Source organism: Acanthochromis polyacanthus, chromosome 15, assembly GCF_021347895.1.
Source record: "Acanthochromis polyacanthus isolate Apoly-LR-REF ecotype Palm Island chromosome 15, KAUST_Apoly_ChrSc, whole genome shotgun sequence".
NCBI classification, from domain to species: Eukaryota; Metazoa; Chordata; class Actinopteri; family Pomacentridae; genus Acanthochromis; species Acanthochromis polyacanthus.
The window spans coordinates 33,405,095-33,422,727 of NC_067127.1; the positions used below are offsets into that span (position 1 = coordinate 33,405,095).

The 17,633-nt window shown below is 38.9% G+C and overlaps 1 protein-coding gene across 2 annotated transcripts in view; it reads right to left on the bottom strand.

Moving 5' to 3' along the window:
* LOC110970813 (kinesin-like protein KIF20B) overlaps positions 1 to 17,633 on the bottom strand; it is a 98,034-nt gene that overhangs the window by 36,090 nt on the left and 44,311 nt on the right. The window lies entirely within an intron of this gene.

Sequence of the window (17,633 nt, forward strand, 5' to 3'; positions counted from 1 at the left end):
AACTACTCTAAATGCTCCAACATAACTGGTGACGCAAGTGACATTTTGAAATACAAAACAACTACTTGGGTACATTCTAATCCATCACAATAGTGGGTTTTTTTGCCTTGTGTGGCTGGTTTAGGATATATTTAGAAGTTATTTCCACACATTTATCTCTCCAAAGGGCCTCGATGATGACGACGACTGACACATTTGGTAGGAGTTTTGCGATGGAACTGCAAAGCCTCTATTACGAGCTGCGTAACATGAGTGGGAGGGGAAAGTCAGAGCTCACTGTGATCCGTCATATGCTGGATGAATGGGGACAGTAAATTTCAATAAGTATAGGTTGTGTCACGTCAGACTGTGTGGTTCTGTTTATGTGTGGAATGCAAGGCTGCGATGATAAAAAGAAATGGAGGACGAACCCCATCTTATAATCTATCAGAGCAAGGGCCTGAGGACAGAAAGATGGATCAAACAGCTTAACGCAAAAAAAAAAATACATTATACACATGCACATTTTATCCTGATCAATGTTTGGAATATAACCGACAACAACTCATATTTGCTCATCTCTTCTTTCTGAAAACATACAAAGCCTCAGGTATCTGACAGTGCATCAAAGAGAGCTCAGACTTAAATAGTCCTAGTTACAGTGGTTGTGTATTAAATTGAGGTTGTGAGTACACATGCGACAAACTGTGCTACTCTTCAAGTTAACATAAACGATACAGTAGCTACAAAGCTCAGAAACTGAAATGCTCAAAGTTAAAATGATCTTAGGCCGGCCTAGCCCTCACAAAATTACAGTAGTTTTGTTTATAATTTGACAAGCTTGTTTTTTTGTTGTGCTGTCAATTATCATTCCACCGCAAAAAGCCCCATCAGCTCTGACTGTTCAGTAGGGCTGGGTATCAATCTAAAAGTTTCGATACCGGTACCAATTCCGATACCTTCACTTTGATACCGGTTCCTAAACGATACTTTTTTCGATACCAGTTTTACAATATATACTCTAACGGAATGAAAATTGCATTACACATTACTTTTCACATCTTGAGGTTAATTTTCCAGTGATTTCCAGTGCAAAAGAACATTTGCAAGCAATGTACAGTTCAGTACATACTGAGCCACCTTCACCCCCGGACCCTTCCTGGCTGACCCGGAGCCGGTTGCGGCGCACCGCCACGGAGGAAATGCGCCCGGCGGGGGATGGCCCGTACCCGGCGAGGTGTCCCTCGAGGGGACCCTCCCGCACCGACCGGCCGCCCCTGGCCCGCCAAGTTGAATCCCCTGGGCGGACTGCGCGGACCCCACCCATTTACCTCTTAACGGTCTCACGCCCTCTTGAACTCTCTCTTCAAAGTTCTTTTCAACTTTCCCTTAAGGTACTTGCCGACGATCGGTCTTGTGCCGGTATTTAGCCTTAGATGGAGTTTACCACCCGCTTTGGCATATACTGCACAGCGCACTATTGGTGTCCATTTTACAAAAGTAGAGCCACGTTTTAGACCTCAGAGGCATCTTTTCCCACTTCGACAGTGAGGGACCTCTTGCTGCAGCCAGGTACTCTTGCTTCGACGACACGCTACACAACTGCAGTAAATTCAATGTACCTAACGTGAAACCTGTCTGTGAATGGGCAGCATGTTTTTTTTCCGGCTTGCCACAATCACGTGTAATGTTACAGCCAATCACAGGTTTGCTTTATCATAATCACGTGATAAGTACCGGAACATGGAACTGAAAGACGAGGCTTATTTCGATACTCATTACTACCGAAACATTTCGGTCGGTGCCATTAAAGAACCGAAGTTCGGTACTCAGCCCTACTGTTCAGTTAACTCAAAGAAAGCAAAACAAAATTGGCAAGGTTTGGAAATCCAAAATTTCTAAATTGAAGCACAGAAATGCAGCCCAAACTGAAGAGACTTCAGTGAGGAGCTGCTCGGGTTAAACTAGCTGCAATGTGTTACATGGTGATGGAAATAAAAAGTCTCAACTAAAGCAAACATTTTAAATGTAGACTTTCAGGCGGGTAAGTCGCAGTGTTATCTATTGGAGAGAATAACTTCCTTTGGTGTGACCTTGTAGACCCTGACATAGGGCTGGGCGATATGACGATAGATATCGTCTGGACGATAGAAAATGTCTATCGTTTTATGTGAAGATCCTATCGTTAATATTGCAGTGTAGCAAAACACGCTTTACGGCAGTATTTTACATCACTGACGTGCCTTACGGCAAGCCCAGGCATGCGGCCGCGCATAGATATGCGGCCGCGTGCCGTGGCAGTGTTGCCAACTTAGCGACTTTCTCGCTAAATCTAGCGACTTTCCAAAGCGTCCTAGCGACTTTTTTTTGTCAAAAGCGACTAGCGACAAATCTAGCAACTTTTTGTGCCGTTTTGGAGACTCTGAAAGGAAAACTCGGATCATTCTGCAGTTACTGTCCTCAACAAGCAGCAGGTGCTGCTGTGAGCTTCTCCCCCTCCCAGAGCACAGGCTGTCAGTCCAGTAACTCCGCAGCAGTCCCAGTGTCTGATTAGGGGAGACGCACATCACTCCACGGCCAGACGACAAATGAATCGCGCATGCGCTAAGTCACTACAGCTCCCATCCAGACTTACGGAGCGGAATATAAATGAAAATGTTTTCTTTCCTGACATACTAAAATAAACCACAGCATTTAGCCTCTAGTTCAAAAACATATTTTGATTGTTTTATACTCACTTTTTGGTCTCTTCCACAATGTTATTCCTCTCTCCTACAACGTTGATTACAATTACATGCAAACTGGGAAATATGAACACGAACAACCAGCTCAAACTGACGAGCTTGTACCTAAAAGAGGGGGAACTTCTGTCATATGGCGTTGGTTTGGATTTAAAAAGACCGACAAGGATCAGGCTACCGTACTTTGTAAGGTATGCCGCTGCCCAGTCCCATTCATTCATTCATTCATTGAATTTACCAAAAATATGCTATATCGTGATGTATATCGTATCGGGATATAAAATAAGCTATATCAGGATATAAAATTTTGGTCATATCACCCAGCCCTACCCTGACATGCACAAAAATCCAACGCAGTACTGAAACAAAGGATAAAACCAGTCAAAAACGCACTATGGGCTCTTTAACATGATGCAGTGGTGCTGACACCAGAATGGGAATGCATTATGCCTGCAGAAAACACACACAAAGTAGACCAAAGTTCTGGACTTTTTAGAGGAAACAGTGGGATAACTCAGTTATAGTGCATTAACGAGTGAGAAATCGGCATGAATCCTGTGTGATTGTGTGTGCAACATTTAACAATCTCAAAGGCATATAGACAGCGTTTAGCCTCCATTACAGCTTTGATTTAATGATGCAAACAGCCAACATATCTACAGACAGGTTTTTGGTAAGGACAACAACTACTGCCAATGTTGCTTTACATCAGGAGTGTCAAACTTGTGGGACAACTTTGTAAAATGTAAAAATTACAGAAAAGACATTAACTGCAAATTGTAAATTTGTAAAACTACAAATTTTAAATTAATTTCGAGACCATGCCAAGTTGTTTTGATCATAAAGTAAAATATTAGATTGCTCATTGTTATTTTGTCATTTTGTGTCTCATTTTTGTAATATTTTGTCTTATTTTGTTGTCTTTTTTTGTTTGATTTTTGTCTTTGGTTTCTCGTTTTTGTTTCCTTTTTGTCTTGCTTGTGCTTTTTGTTTTGATTCCTTTGTTGTTCTGTGCATCGCTTGAATCGTTTTGTGTTTTCTTTGTGCGGTTTGCCTATTTTCTTGTCATTTTGTTTCTCGCTTTTATCATTTTTGGCCTTGTGTCATTTTTTGTCTTGTTTTGGATTTTTGTTCATTATTTTTCATCAAATTTTTTGGCTCGTTTTGTTTCGTGTCATTTGTCTAATTTTTTGTTGTCTCATTTTTATCATTTTGCATCTCAGTTTTGTAATATTTTGTCTTGTTTTTGTTGTTTTTGTCTTTTCTTGTTTGACTTTTGTCATTTTCATCATAAAGTAAAACACTACATCATTCAGTTCCAGATACCGGTGACTAAATGTTTTGTGTCTGTAAAAACTCTGATCTGTAAGTTGTAATGTGTAAATGATAAACTGAGGCATAATGTTGCTGAAATTGAACTTATTTTTCTTAAGAAATGTCAGGTTGTTCTTAATGTTTTGTAAAAAGATAATTCAATGTGATTTTTTGCATTTAAACAAAGTAAAAACTTGGAGTTGTGGTTATTGATAGATTATTATGCTATGATTTTACTGGTCCGGCCCACTTGACATCAAATTAGCCTCTATTATCTGATTTAATGGTGCAAACAGTCAACATATCCACAGACATTAGGTTTTGTAAGGGCAACAACTATCGCCAATGTTGCTTGTGCATTGGCGATAGAGCGCATAAACATGTGATCTAGCATTAAGTTCCAATACAATCATGCTTGTTGGGTTTGTACTCAAGTAAATACAAGTTAACTAATACATCCTGCGTAATTCCCTTCATAATAAGTCAACCTAAACACAGAGAGTAAATAATTACACACTATATTGTTGTGGGGTTTCCACCGGTACAAGTGTATATCATTTCAGGAGATGTGTAAAGAAGCAGAAACATGTAGTGAGACGTCGCATTAATGGATGTGTACATTAAATATAGGCTGCAAAGTTCCACTCCGCTCTAAGCAGCAACTGTCACCGACATGTCAGCCTCTTTTTCTACCCTCCTCTATTGAGTTTTAGTCTGTTCCTATCCCAAAATCCTTCCTCTTTCATCCCTACACCAAACCACCATCCCACCCTCCACCTCTGCTTTCTACTTTTATCTTCCCATTCTCCTGTTTCTGCCTTGCTTTCTCCTCTTTTCCTTCTACCCTCCTCTCCACTCAACTGCTGTATTCCCTTCGCTGTCTTTCTTCGTCTGTCCTTCCTGCCTGTCTTGTTTCATTTCACTTTCTTCCTCGCTGGCTGGCATTTCCTCCCCCACTAACCCTCAACCAATCTCTCCCAATTTATTCTTTCTGTGTTGCTACCACTTCCCTCTGCTCTCTTTTCCCCCCTTCAATTTATATAAGTCCACTTCTCTCTTTTTTGTAAAACTCGCCTCTCCTGGACATTTTAGCTAGGTCTTAGTCTATGCCTTTCTGTCCATTTTTCTGTACAAAACAGTCTGTTTTTGAAAGCTGACAGGGTCACTGATGTGTTGATACTCTCGTCAGCCTCAGGCTCTTGACACGTCAAACCTTCTGTATCATTTTTCTCGTATGTTCAGATGAAGCCGACTTCATCGCTTTTCGAGTAGAAACTGGGTCACTGCATCAGCATAAACAGAGGTGTTGGTCAGAGAACAAAGTGTACAAAATACTCTAAAATATAAAAAAAAAGAAAGAAAACTTCTGATGCCAGAATGATTGTAGTGAATGGCAATACAAATCTCAGGATTTTCTTAGGTTCTCCTGTTTGGAGACCACTTTTACCTGCTGTGGAGTTGTATGTAATTGTCTCACTGTTATGAACGAGAAAATGTATCTTTATACCCACAGAGAATTTGTCTTGGTCTCCCGTCTCACTGCGAGTCTTTTTTTTTTTCTTACTGCATTTTTAAAAGGGAAGTGTTCACATTCATAAATGTTGACTGAAGTGCCCCAGATCCATGGAATAAAATCTAATGTAACGTCACATCAGATGCGCTGTAGGACCTCTCCCCGACACGTACATCTTTTTGTCGGCTTCTTCGTTACAACTCCCTCCCCTCTGTTTTTGCTCCAGTTCTCTCTCTTGAACCCAGCGCTGTCAGCACAACGGCAGTCATTAGTGGAATTACTTTGGGGTTTCATCGCGCAGCCTTCACTCCTGTATAAATACTCCCGCTGCTGGTATCAAAAGAGAAATCGTCGTCATACCAGCAGAGCAGAGACTGATTCAAAAGGGCCTGGTCACAATGGAGGAGGACCAGTTACATGAAAGTGGCCTAATATGTTCCAGTTAATGAGCTTCTGTCAGAGCATACAGGCGCATCGCTAACATGTTTCCACACGGTTCTTCCCATTTACTGTTTTAACCCTTTACGCTTCAGTGCGTCGTAGGTGTACCGCCGGCGGTACACCTACTAATTTGCATAGGAATTTCAAGAATGTCCGACGGCTGCAAACACGATTATACAAACACTATACGCCGATGGAAAGCTTAGATTCTCATGAATCCGCCGGTATAAACCACTTTCAGATGCGATTACTACAGCGGGTGAGAAAAACACATTTGTCCGACAAAAACAAATATTCATCCATCCGTTCTCTATACACGGCTTCAACGCACACAGCGCGACTCACATTTCCGGGTTCATTACTACACACAAAAAAAAGATTCCACAAAAAACGGCCATAATCCAACCTTTTACATCCAGACGACACAAGCCAGTAAACTATTTTGTCCAAAACATGTCCTGAAGTCGTATAAAATCCCCGAATCGGTCATTTTCAAGGAAATGCACCTCGTGATGCCCGTCCAATATTCCCCGTATTTTTCGTATTTTTTTTTATTTAAAAATAGAATATTAGCGATTTTTTGTACTGAAAACGGCTGGAATTGATTGAAGCTTAAAGGGTTAAAACATTGATGAGGCAAAATGCAGACTTCTTGTTCTTGTAGTGAGTGAGTGGTGTTCTTGGTGCTCCAAGTCTCTTGATGAGCTGTCAAAATTCTGGGAAACAGTAAAATCAGGGCCACTTATGGCAAACTCACAAAACTCTTCATTGTTGTACTTTTTTCTATTTTCATTAAGTGCAAGTAATAATAGTCCTCACTGCATTGCACGGTAGAATCAGTCTTTTCCTCTACAGCATTTCTAGTTGGCTCCATGGTAGAATAACTCCTCCTATATTTAAAAAACGGATAATCAAAACTGAACTACACATGACTATTCTGAACAACTCAAGGGATATTTTGACTCAGTACTAACTTCAATGCTTCCTTCGTACCAAGGTATAGATTGCCAGGTTATGTTGTAGCACATTCCTTAATCAGATTGAAAGATTTGAATCCTAGTTTTGCCAATCTTAGACTATATTTACACAAAATACCACATTCGACAGGAGGTGTCTGGTATCAGTTTTTTGCTACTAACACTCACTTCACACCACGATCAGCCCACTGTGTGGATGAGTAGCAGGAGGGTGCAACCAGGGCAACTCTTTCAATGTCTATCTGGAAAGGAATGTGTCTGATAGCCAGATTTTCACACCACCTCAAGGATTTCCTTTAGGAAAGACAGTATGCATTTGATCTTTGACAGCAAGTCATAAGTATTGGAAATTTTGGAATTGTCTTGGCACTAGTATAGGAAATGATACCATGTCCCATTTGTGAGAAGATGTCTTTCATTTTACCTCCATTTTCCAAACTGTCAAGTGTTGTTAACCTTGTATACCATGCACAACTTACGGTAGATACACTACCATTGAAAAATTTGGGGTCACCCATACAATTTCATGTTTTCCATGAAAACTCCCTTTTATTCATGTGCTAACATAACTGCACAAGGGTTTTCTAATAATCAATGAGCCTTTCAACACCATTAGCTAACACAATGTAGCATTAGAACAGAGGCGTGATGGTTGCTGGAAATGTTCCTCTGTACCCCTATGGAGATATTCCATTAAAAATCAGCTGTTTGCAGACAGAGTACCACACTAACGTCTAGACTGGATGTCTGATTTATTTTATGCTATCTTCATTGAAAAAGAAAAAAAGCTTTTCTTTCAAAAACATGAGCATTTCTAAGTGACCCCAAACTTTTGAACAGTAGTGTATCTAAATGAAAGCAGTCAACTTCAAAAGCACAAATTCCGACTTCCAAGGCTTAATATGTAACAAACCTAAATAAGCAATCCTGACAAGCTCCAGTATGGTGCTTTCTGTATCATTTCTGGTTTGAATATGTATGGCCGAATTACCAAAATAGTAGAATTTGCCATTGTGTAAAGAAGAGAAGTTTTTCAAGGTAGAGTCTTCCTTCTAGCCTCGGTGCCTCGCCATCTCCTGATGATGTCATGTTGTATGGGTTGTGAGTTATTTTTATTTATTTATTTTTTGGGTATTTATTTATTGTGTTCTTTGGTTTTAATTCTTGTGAAGCACTTTGTGTTGTTCTGCATGAAAAGTGCTATACAAATAAATAAAGTTTAGCTTAGTACACTGTCTGAGCGGAGTCAAAGGTGAGCTGGTGTGCTCGAGCTGCTGCATGGAAGGGAAGCAAGATCTTAGGAAAGAAGGCTGTTGCATCTAAGCTTTTTAAGAGAAAGGAGTGTTTCTTTCATGGAAGAAACCTCTAAATGTGTAATTTTGATGCACAGAAACTAGATTTTAGGGGCTTAATAAATGCTCGGAAAGGGAGTTTGTTTTAAAGCTGCTGCATCAAAAAGCTGATTCATTCAGTTCCTAAATAGCTTTCCTCTTGGTGCCATCTCAAAATGATCTTCATCTTTTATTCAGCAAGGTTCACTTTCTGTGGAACGAAGACAACTACAGTGTCAAGATGTATCTGGGAAATCTAGCCTCGAGTACATTTACATAAAGTTGGTAATTACAATTTTGGTTACTTTCCATCACAAAAATACTGAGGCAGCCTTAAGCTGACTGCTGTGATCCAAATGCCAATCTATTGCTATTTGTACACTTCAAGGTGCAAACCAGTGGTGCCTGTTTAGTAATGGAATGAAGCACTATGTACCCTGTAACTGTCCGACTTCTCTTTCCTAATCTTCATCTGATTCCAAAGCTGTCAAAAGAAGTAACAAGTTACAAAATGTGTAAGTGTCTTAACTTTCAGTTGACAAAAAAACAAACAAAAACCACAGCTAGGAGTTGTAGATATAGAGAAGTTACCACCATATTCCTTACAAGCCTTGAAAAAACTGAATTTAAAGAAGTGGGTTTACAGGATTGACAGTGCTGTGTTAAGAAGAGATAGACTAATTTATCAAAGTCAACTGGAATGTGTCAGGTGTGAACATAATTGCACAGAGCTGTTCATGGGACTAACCATCTGTGAACCCGGAATTGATTCTGTTCTGCAGGGAAAAGCCGACAACTATCATTCCACCGTGCACATGTTTTGGTTCAGATGTGCACAAAAAGTGGGACTGATCACAGACGAGCCCTATTTCAGTGTGCAAGTGAAAAAAAAATGAGGAGAAAGAGTGAGAAAAGAGTGGGGCGCAGTTCTTTAATGAAACAAGATTTAGCTCAGTTTTCGTAGCAAAAGATTGAAAACCAATGTGTGGCGGTCAGCGCTGACACAAATAAATCGCTGTATTAAAAACACTGACCTGAGATTTTTAAAGTGTCAGATATCTTTGTGGACATATTGGTATTCGCCAGTTGTTTTACTGACAGTGGTCATTTGGAAAAAGCTAACACATAACCAAAACCGAGCCTGCACTTTTTTAACAAAATCCCCTAATAGTCAAGTTAAATCTTACCCTATCCTATTTACCTAATACAGTACAGTGAGTTATTTAAGTTGGAAATGACAATTTACGGGGGGAAAAAAGTCATATTCGACACTAAGGCTGTCAAACATGCGGCCCGTGGGCCAAAATCGGTCCCTCAGAGGGTCCAATCTGGCCTGCAAGAAGATTTTGTCAAGTATAAAAATTACAGTGAAGACATTAACTGCAGGGCTGCACAGTAGTCTAGTGGTTAGCACTTTCGCCTTGCAGCAAGAAAATCCCTGGTTCAAATCCTGGCCTGGGCCTGGGATCTTTCTGCATGGAGTTTGCATGTTCTCCCTGTGCATGCGTGGGTTTTCTCTGGGCACTCTGGCTTCCTCCCACAATCCAAAAATACACTGAGGTTAATTGGATGCTCTTAGCTTAGTGTCCCACAGGGTCCGAAGCGTTTACTTTGAAAAAAATTAAAGTGCTCAAAGCAGGCCCAGTCGCCCGAATACCGCAGCTAGGAATAATGGAATAGGACTCCGGTTCTATTTTGTGGGTTTTCTTCTCTGAATTGGGGCCATGATTAAAAGGGACGGCCGGGGGCATTCGTATTGTGCCGCTAGAGGTGAAATTCTTGGACCGGCGCAGGACGGACAAAAGCGAAAGCATTTGCCAAGAATGTTTTCATTAAATTAAATTGTCCGTAGGTGTGAATGCGTGTGTGATTGTGTGTCTGTATATGTAGTCCTGTGACAGACTGGTGACCTGTCCAGGGTGTCCCCTGCCTTCACCCGAGTCAGCTGGGATAGACTCCAGCACCCCCTGCGATCCTTGTGAGGATAAAGCGGTGTATAGAGTATGGATGGATGGACATAAACTGCAAACGATAAATTAGTAAAACTATGAATTGAAAATAATTTCTAGACCATGACAAGTTGTTTTGATCATAAGTAAAATAATAGATTGCTCATTGTTCTTTTGTCGTTTTGCATCTAATTTTTGTAATATTTTGTCTTGTTTTTGTTGTTTTTTGTGTGTGACTTGTTGTTTGTCCCATGTTTTTGTTATTCTGTTTCCTTACTGTTTCGCTTGTGTTTTTGTCTTATTTTTGTGTTTTGCTTTATTAATTTTTTTGTGTGTTGTTTTTGTTGTTTCGTGTTTGTCATACTTGTGTGTTTTGTCAATTTTTGGTAAATTGGTTTCTTTTGTCATTTTTTGTCTCAATTGTGTAATTTTTTTTGTCGCTTTGTTATTTTTTGGTCTAATTTTTTTGTCTCTTGTTTCGTTTCATGTCATTTGTCTCATTTTTGTCATTTTGCGTCTTATTTTTGTTGTTATTTGTCTGACTTTTATCGCTTTGATCATAAAGTAAAATTCTATATCATTTAGTTCCAGAAACCTGTGACAAAATGTTTTGTCTTTACAGAAATTCTGTGATCTGTTACTTGTAATGTGTATAGGATTAACTGAGGCACAATGTTGCTGAAATTGAACTTATTTTTCTTCAGAAATATAATGTTTTGTAAATAGATAATTCCTTAAATGTGGACATTTTCAGAACGGACTTTTTTCGCACTAAAACAAAGAAAAATTTGGAGTTGCGGTTATCTATAGGTTATTATGCTGTGATTTTACTGGTCCAACCCACTTGACATCAACTTGGGCTGAATGTGGAACCTGAACTAAAGTTTGAAACCTCCGCTCTCCACCATACGGTCAGGCAATATGATTATATCTTCTAATATAGTATTATGGCCAGTTGATATCTTACTTTTATTGAGGATAGTGCTTTTACACTTCATCAACCCTTGTGTTTTTGAGCGAGGCGGTACAGCTGCATGAATTTAAACTATAACGTATAAAAAGCACAACGCAATAATGAATAAAGAATCAGTTGGAAGTTAAAAGCTGCTCTTGAATGCCAACAAAAATCAGCGCCACACTATGTTTTGATTTTTGGATATTATGAGAAACCGGCTGCTGCACCTGAGAAATGTCACTGCATTCAAAGGTGCTAAAGTGTTTTGAGCACTTCTTGTGTCGCCATAATCACAAAATAACTAAATCTGCGAGACGGAAACTTGTTGGCAGTCTAACCACTTGAAAAACTGGGCATTTACTCCGTGCGAAATGAGCAGCCCTGGATTGTAGCGTTTCTCGAGTCGTCTCTTGAAAGCTGCTTCACTCGTCAAAGTTAATCTCTACCATGACTATCAAGCAAAATACAGTCTCCTTTGTTTGTCCTTTACATACTATCTTTATGTCATCATTTTGTTATTCTGCTTTGCCATGCACAAAATTGGCTACTTTGGTGACGGCTCGCATTGCGGCTGGTTTTAAAGTCAATTTGTCAGTTGTAAACTTAAAATGCCGAGCACGTGCTAGTATGAATTACGGGCATAAGGTATTTTCATGCCTCAGCACTCAAAATCCATCAGCACCTCCCAAGCACACTGCCACTTGGGATTATGTGGAAATGAGAACTATTCAGTGTTTACACACGTGGACAAAATTGTTGGTACCCCTCAGTTAAAGAAGGAAAAACCCACAATTCTCACTGAAATCACTTGAAACTCACAAAAGTAACAATAAATAAAAATTTATTGAAAATTAAATAATCAAAAACAGCCATTACTTTTGAATTGTTGATTAACATAATTATTTAAAAAAACAAACTAATGAAATAGGGCTGGACAAAAATGATGGTACCTCTATAAAAGATTGAAAACTATTTGACCAGAGTGACATGATTAACTCAGGTGTGTCATTTAATTGACATCACAGGTGTTTCCAAACTCATAATCAGTCAGTCTGCCTATTTAAAGGGAGACAAGTAGTCACCCTGTTGTTTGGTGAAAAGGTGTGTACCACACTGAACATGGACAACAGAAAGCGAAGGAGAGAATTGTCCCAGGACATCCGAAAAAAAATTATAGACAAACATCTTAAAGGTAAAGGCTATAAGACCATCTCTAAACAGCTTGAAGTTCCTGTGACAACAGTGGCTCATATTATTCAGAAGTTCAAGACCCACGGGACAGTAGCCAACCTCCCTGGACGTGGCCGCAAGAGGAAAATTGATGACAAATTGAAGAGACGGATCCTTCGAATTGTATCCAAAGAGCCCAGAGCAACCTCCAAAGAAATTAAAGGTGAACTCCAAGGCCAAGGTACATCAGTGTCAGATCGCACCATTCGTCGTTGTTTGAGCCAAAGTGGACTTCATGGGAGACGACCAAGGAGGACACCACTGCTGAAAAAAACTCATAAAAAAGCAAGACTGGAATTTGCAAAAATGCATGTTGACAAGCCACAAAGCTTCTGGGAGAATGTCCTTTGGACAGATGAGACCAAACTGGAGCTTTTTGGTAAGGCACATCAACTCTATGTTCATAGACTCAAAAACCAAGCATACGAAGAAAAGAACACTGTCCCTACGGTGAAACATGGAGGAGGCTCAGTAATGTTTTGGGGCTGCTTTGCTGTATCTGGCACAGGGTGTCTTGAAAGTGTGCAAGGTACGATGAAATCTGAAGACTATCAAGGCATTCTGGAGAGAAATGTGCTGCCTAGTGTCAGAAAGCTTGGTCTCAGTCGCAGGTCATGGGTCTTCCAACAGGACAACGATCCAAAACACACAGCCAAAAACACCCAAGAATGGCTGAGAGAAAAGCGTTGGACTATTCTAAAGTGGCCTTCTATGAGCCCAGATCTGAATCCCATTGAACATATGTGGAAGGAGCTGAAACATGCCATTTGGAGAAGACACCCATCAAACCTGAGACAACGGGAGCTGTTTGCTCATGAGGAGTGGGCCAAAATACCTGTTGACAGCTGCAGAACGCTCATTGACAAATACAGAAATCGTTTAATTGCAGTGATTGCCTCAAAAGGTTGTGCAACAAAATATTAAGTTATGGGTACCATCATTTTTGTCCAGCCCTATTTCATTAGTTTGTTTTTTTAAATAATTATGTTAATCAACAATTCAAAAGTGATGGCTGATTTTGATTATTTAATTTTCAATAAATTTTTATTTATTGTTACTTTTGTGAGTTTCAAGTGATTTCAGTGAGAATTGTGGGTTTTTCCTTCTTTAACTGAGGGGTACCAACAATTTTGTCCACGTGTGTACAAAAGCAACAAGCTGCCAAGACTGTAAAATTGCAATAATTCCAATACACACTACCAGTCAAAAGTTTGGACACACTTTCTCAATCAATGGTTTTTATTTAATCATTTTATACATTTTAGATTAATACTGAAGACATCAAAACTATAAAACAAATGTAGAGTTATGTTGTAAACAAAAAAGTGCTAATCTTCAGTATTAATCTACAATGCAGTAAACAATTCAAATAAATAAAATGCATGAATGAGAAGGTGTGTCCAAACTTTTGTATAATATTAGTAGGGCTGAAGTGATTCCTTGAGTTAGATAACAGGGGAAAAAATGACTATTTAAAATATCCAAATTAGAAATCTGTATTTGCTTAGAGATACATTTCTAAAAATGAAAAATGGTTAAAATCCTAAATTTAAAAAAGAAAAATTATTGACAAGCAGTTGGGATATTAAATGTATGTTTCAATGTGGTCTCTTACTTTAAATTTGCAAACAACTTTTAGTTTTGATATTCGTTTGAATGCAGAAATGCCACATTTTTAAAGATAAAGTAAGTCGTGAGTGGTTTCTAAATCAAAGAAGACGTTGCAAGCAGCGTTATTGTTTGCAGACAGTGACAGAAGCACAGCGAAGTGACAAGTGAACTGTACGCGACCTTGTTTACCTATGAATGGGGAGCTATTTTAATGTGCTCTCAGGAGTGTGAATGTGTGGAACATCAATAAAGCATTAAGGATTATGCTTCTCTCCTTGTAAGAGATATTTATGATTAATGAGGCCCATATGTGACGGGGCCATGCTTTACTATCCATACTGCATGATTAATGTCTCCAGGAATAACTCACTGTATAATATTAACATCACTTAAAATCAGCTTTTATACAAGTTCCAACAATGTTAGAGGGGATGTCATCATTCTCTGCACTAAATATAAAACTCCAGCAGAATGCTAGTTTAGCTTAGCATAAAGAGCTGCAAACTGAAGCCAATAGTCCAATTGGAAAAAAATCCTCGGGGATCCCAATGAGGTTTCAACAACTTTTTTGGTAATTTCTTCACCGTTTGACATTTTTTATTCATGTTGGACAAGTTTCACGTCATTATTTTGGACAAAGCTTGAGGCATTGTCAACCATTTTTGACTCATTCTGGATGGATTTTTATTAATTCTGTGCAGGTTGAGTCTCATTTTTGACCCATGTTCAGTGACTGTGGACAATTTGAAGTTATTTTGTACAAATTCTGCGTCGCTTTCAACAATTTTTGACTAATTTTGGTCAAACTCACCAGAGTCACTTATTGTCTCTCCCAGTCTTCTTGTCCCAGTTAGCAAACACACTGTTAAAATAAAAACTAACAGCATCCATTATATCCACAGTAAATGTATTCCAAATGTGGGCTTAAATGATACGTTACATTTTGTTTATTTGGAGGTTGAAGATATTTAGTTACACGAGTAGGACTGGTTTTCTTCTTCTTCTGCTCTCTGACAGAGTAGTTGGATATTTTATTTGATCTACGAAGAATTAACAGTGTCCGTTTTTAGTAAAACTAAAAATATTGTCAAATAAAATATTCTAAAATCTGAATAGCTGCTTAACGTTGGAGGGATTTGATTTAGTTAACTGAGGCACCACAGATTATTTTTTCAATAGTCATTTAAATTTTATGGTGTTGATTTTGCTGCCGACATACAGGTCTAAAACACAAATGAAGATGTGAAAGAAAAAATACTAAAACATATGCAACAAAGGTCTGTGGTGCTTTCAGGATTTATTTTACATGAACTTGTTCTGTCTTTCAGGATAAGTATGAGCTTGTGTGGCGCCATTCCTGGCCAATAAAATGTTTTCATTTCATTAACAGCAACAGGAAAATAGTTGAATGATTTCAATTTAATGCATCAGATGCAAACCGTCATTAAAAATTACGGCAAAAATGCAAAATTTTGTTACAAGAACAAACCTCAAAGTTGTATAAAAGGTGAGATCATTCATTTATCCTTTTATGTTCTTATTTATTTGTGTAAATGTATGTGGTTAACATTGTGGTAGTGATAAAATTATTACCTGTGTGCCTTAATAGGTCTAAGTGGTTAAATTAAAATGAAATCTTTAATTTGCAGTTTTTTGTTAAAAACAGGGCATTTAAAAAATTATCTAAAGGCAGAAATAATATTAAATAAAATTGCAGTAGTGTCTGTTTAAGTACAAATATATTACATCTGGAATATATGTTTCACAATATGCACATAAAATATGGATTTGTGTACATCTCTTTTGAGGGTTTTTTGTACATTTTTCTATATGTATACATTACAGGAATACTGTGATAAGCTGCAGGAGTCTCTGAGCTGTGCATGACATGCTCTCATAAGGATTCGCATGCGTCATATGCCTTTGGGACCCAGAAGTAGCAGGGGCATTAGCCTACTTCCCTAGCATTAAACGAAACCAACAAATTAACACGAGTGCGGCTCCAGGGCTGCATTAAATCACACTCCAGCGAGACGGTTAACTGAACACAACCCTTTGCTCCGTTCACCCTCCAGTGCAGCTTCACTTTTCTAGACAGTCTGATCTGTTTCTCAGAAGCCCTCTTCGATACGTTCTGGTTTCCAAGACCATGTGTAACTTGCACTTGGTCTCGCTGACCGTCCGTAGAATTCCAGTTCACAGGATGAAAACTCTGTAATCTGCTCCCAAGTGGCACAGATGGGATTGCCTCGTTGACCTTGTTAACTGTACTAGTCGCACTTCGCCCACACAGTGTACATTCCCCATTCGTTGAGCTTCAGCCTATCACATAACGCTCTTGGTGAGGTTGGTATGGAGTGGATCAGAGACAGACTGAAATGTTTCTGCATATTTTCATTTGCTTGTGCAGTAACTTCAAATCTATCATGTCTATTGAATATGTATTTGATTATGTTGAGATATTTTGTAGTGATACTGTCTTACAGAAACAATTCAACCCATTTCTTGGAAGCTGTACCATTAATGCACCATTATATCATCCATGGTGAGATTTCATCACGAATTTTCACGTTCAGTTTGAATTAAAAGGCACAGAAAAAAGATGAGAAGAGCTGCTGAACTACTCTCAGGTCTGAAAAGGATGTCACAAGTGGAGAGGTTAAAGAAATGTATAATTACCTACTTTAGTATACAGGAGACTTGACTGAGGTCTATGAGCTGATCCAAAGAACATAAAACATCACAGCTGAGGCTATTATCCACTTTCATAATAATAGGTGTGATTTAGGAGAGAACTCCATAAATTATTCCCATTGCAGTGGATGTAATGCTGGCTCCTTCAGTTAATTCTTCCACAAACAGACCTGATAAAATATGTCAATAAAGTATATCTTGTATAACTATAAAGCTGATTTATGAATATTTATGTAATATGTCATGGTATTATGTTCTTGAATTATTTCTTGTAGTTTGCAGAACGTACATCCTGTACCAGAAACCAGTGATGCTGATTCTGCCGTGTTTGTACTTGCAGGGAGATCTGTTGCATCAAAACAAGTTATTATAATCCCTCACTAAGCCGCATCAACAAATGACAAGAGCGCATTTGATTATAGCCAAAAGCAGCTGTGTTACTTTGCAAGCCAAGTTACAGCACAGATTAGTACGACCGCTGAAACCTTATAAAATAAATAAACGGGCGAGGAAAACATCAGCGGAAAATCCTCCAACATCCAGTGGAGCATTGAAAAGACAATGGAGGATATAAATTAGTTATGGTCACTATTGCAAAACAATGGATTAACACATCGCTGGGCAAATGCTCCTCAGTGCTACTACACAGCTAGTCTTTGTGTCAAGCTAAGATTTAAAAAAAAAATCTTACTGTGTTTGAGTCTACAGATTGTGTTTCACCACTTTTAAAACTAGTTCATACACATCACAGCTGTTGGAGTTTTCCATTTACTGGTACCAAATTCAACACCGTCATTACGGCTGCTGTTGTTTCATTCTCAGAAAAACTGTGAGGACAATCCCGCACGACTAGCACTGGACTGATGGCAGCGGAGAGAAGAGCTTCACTGTGAACTTT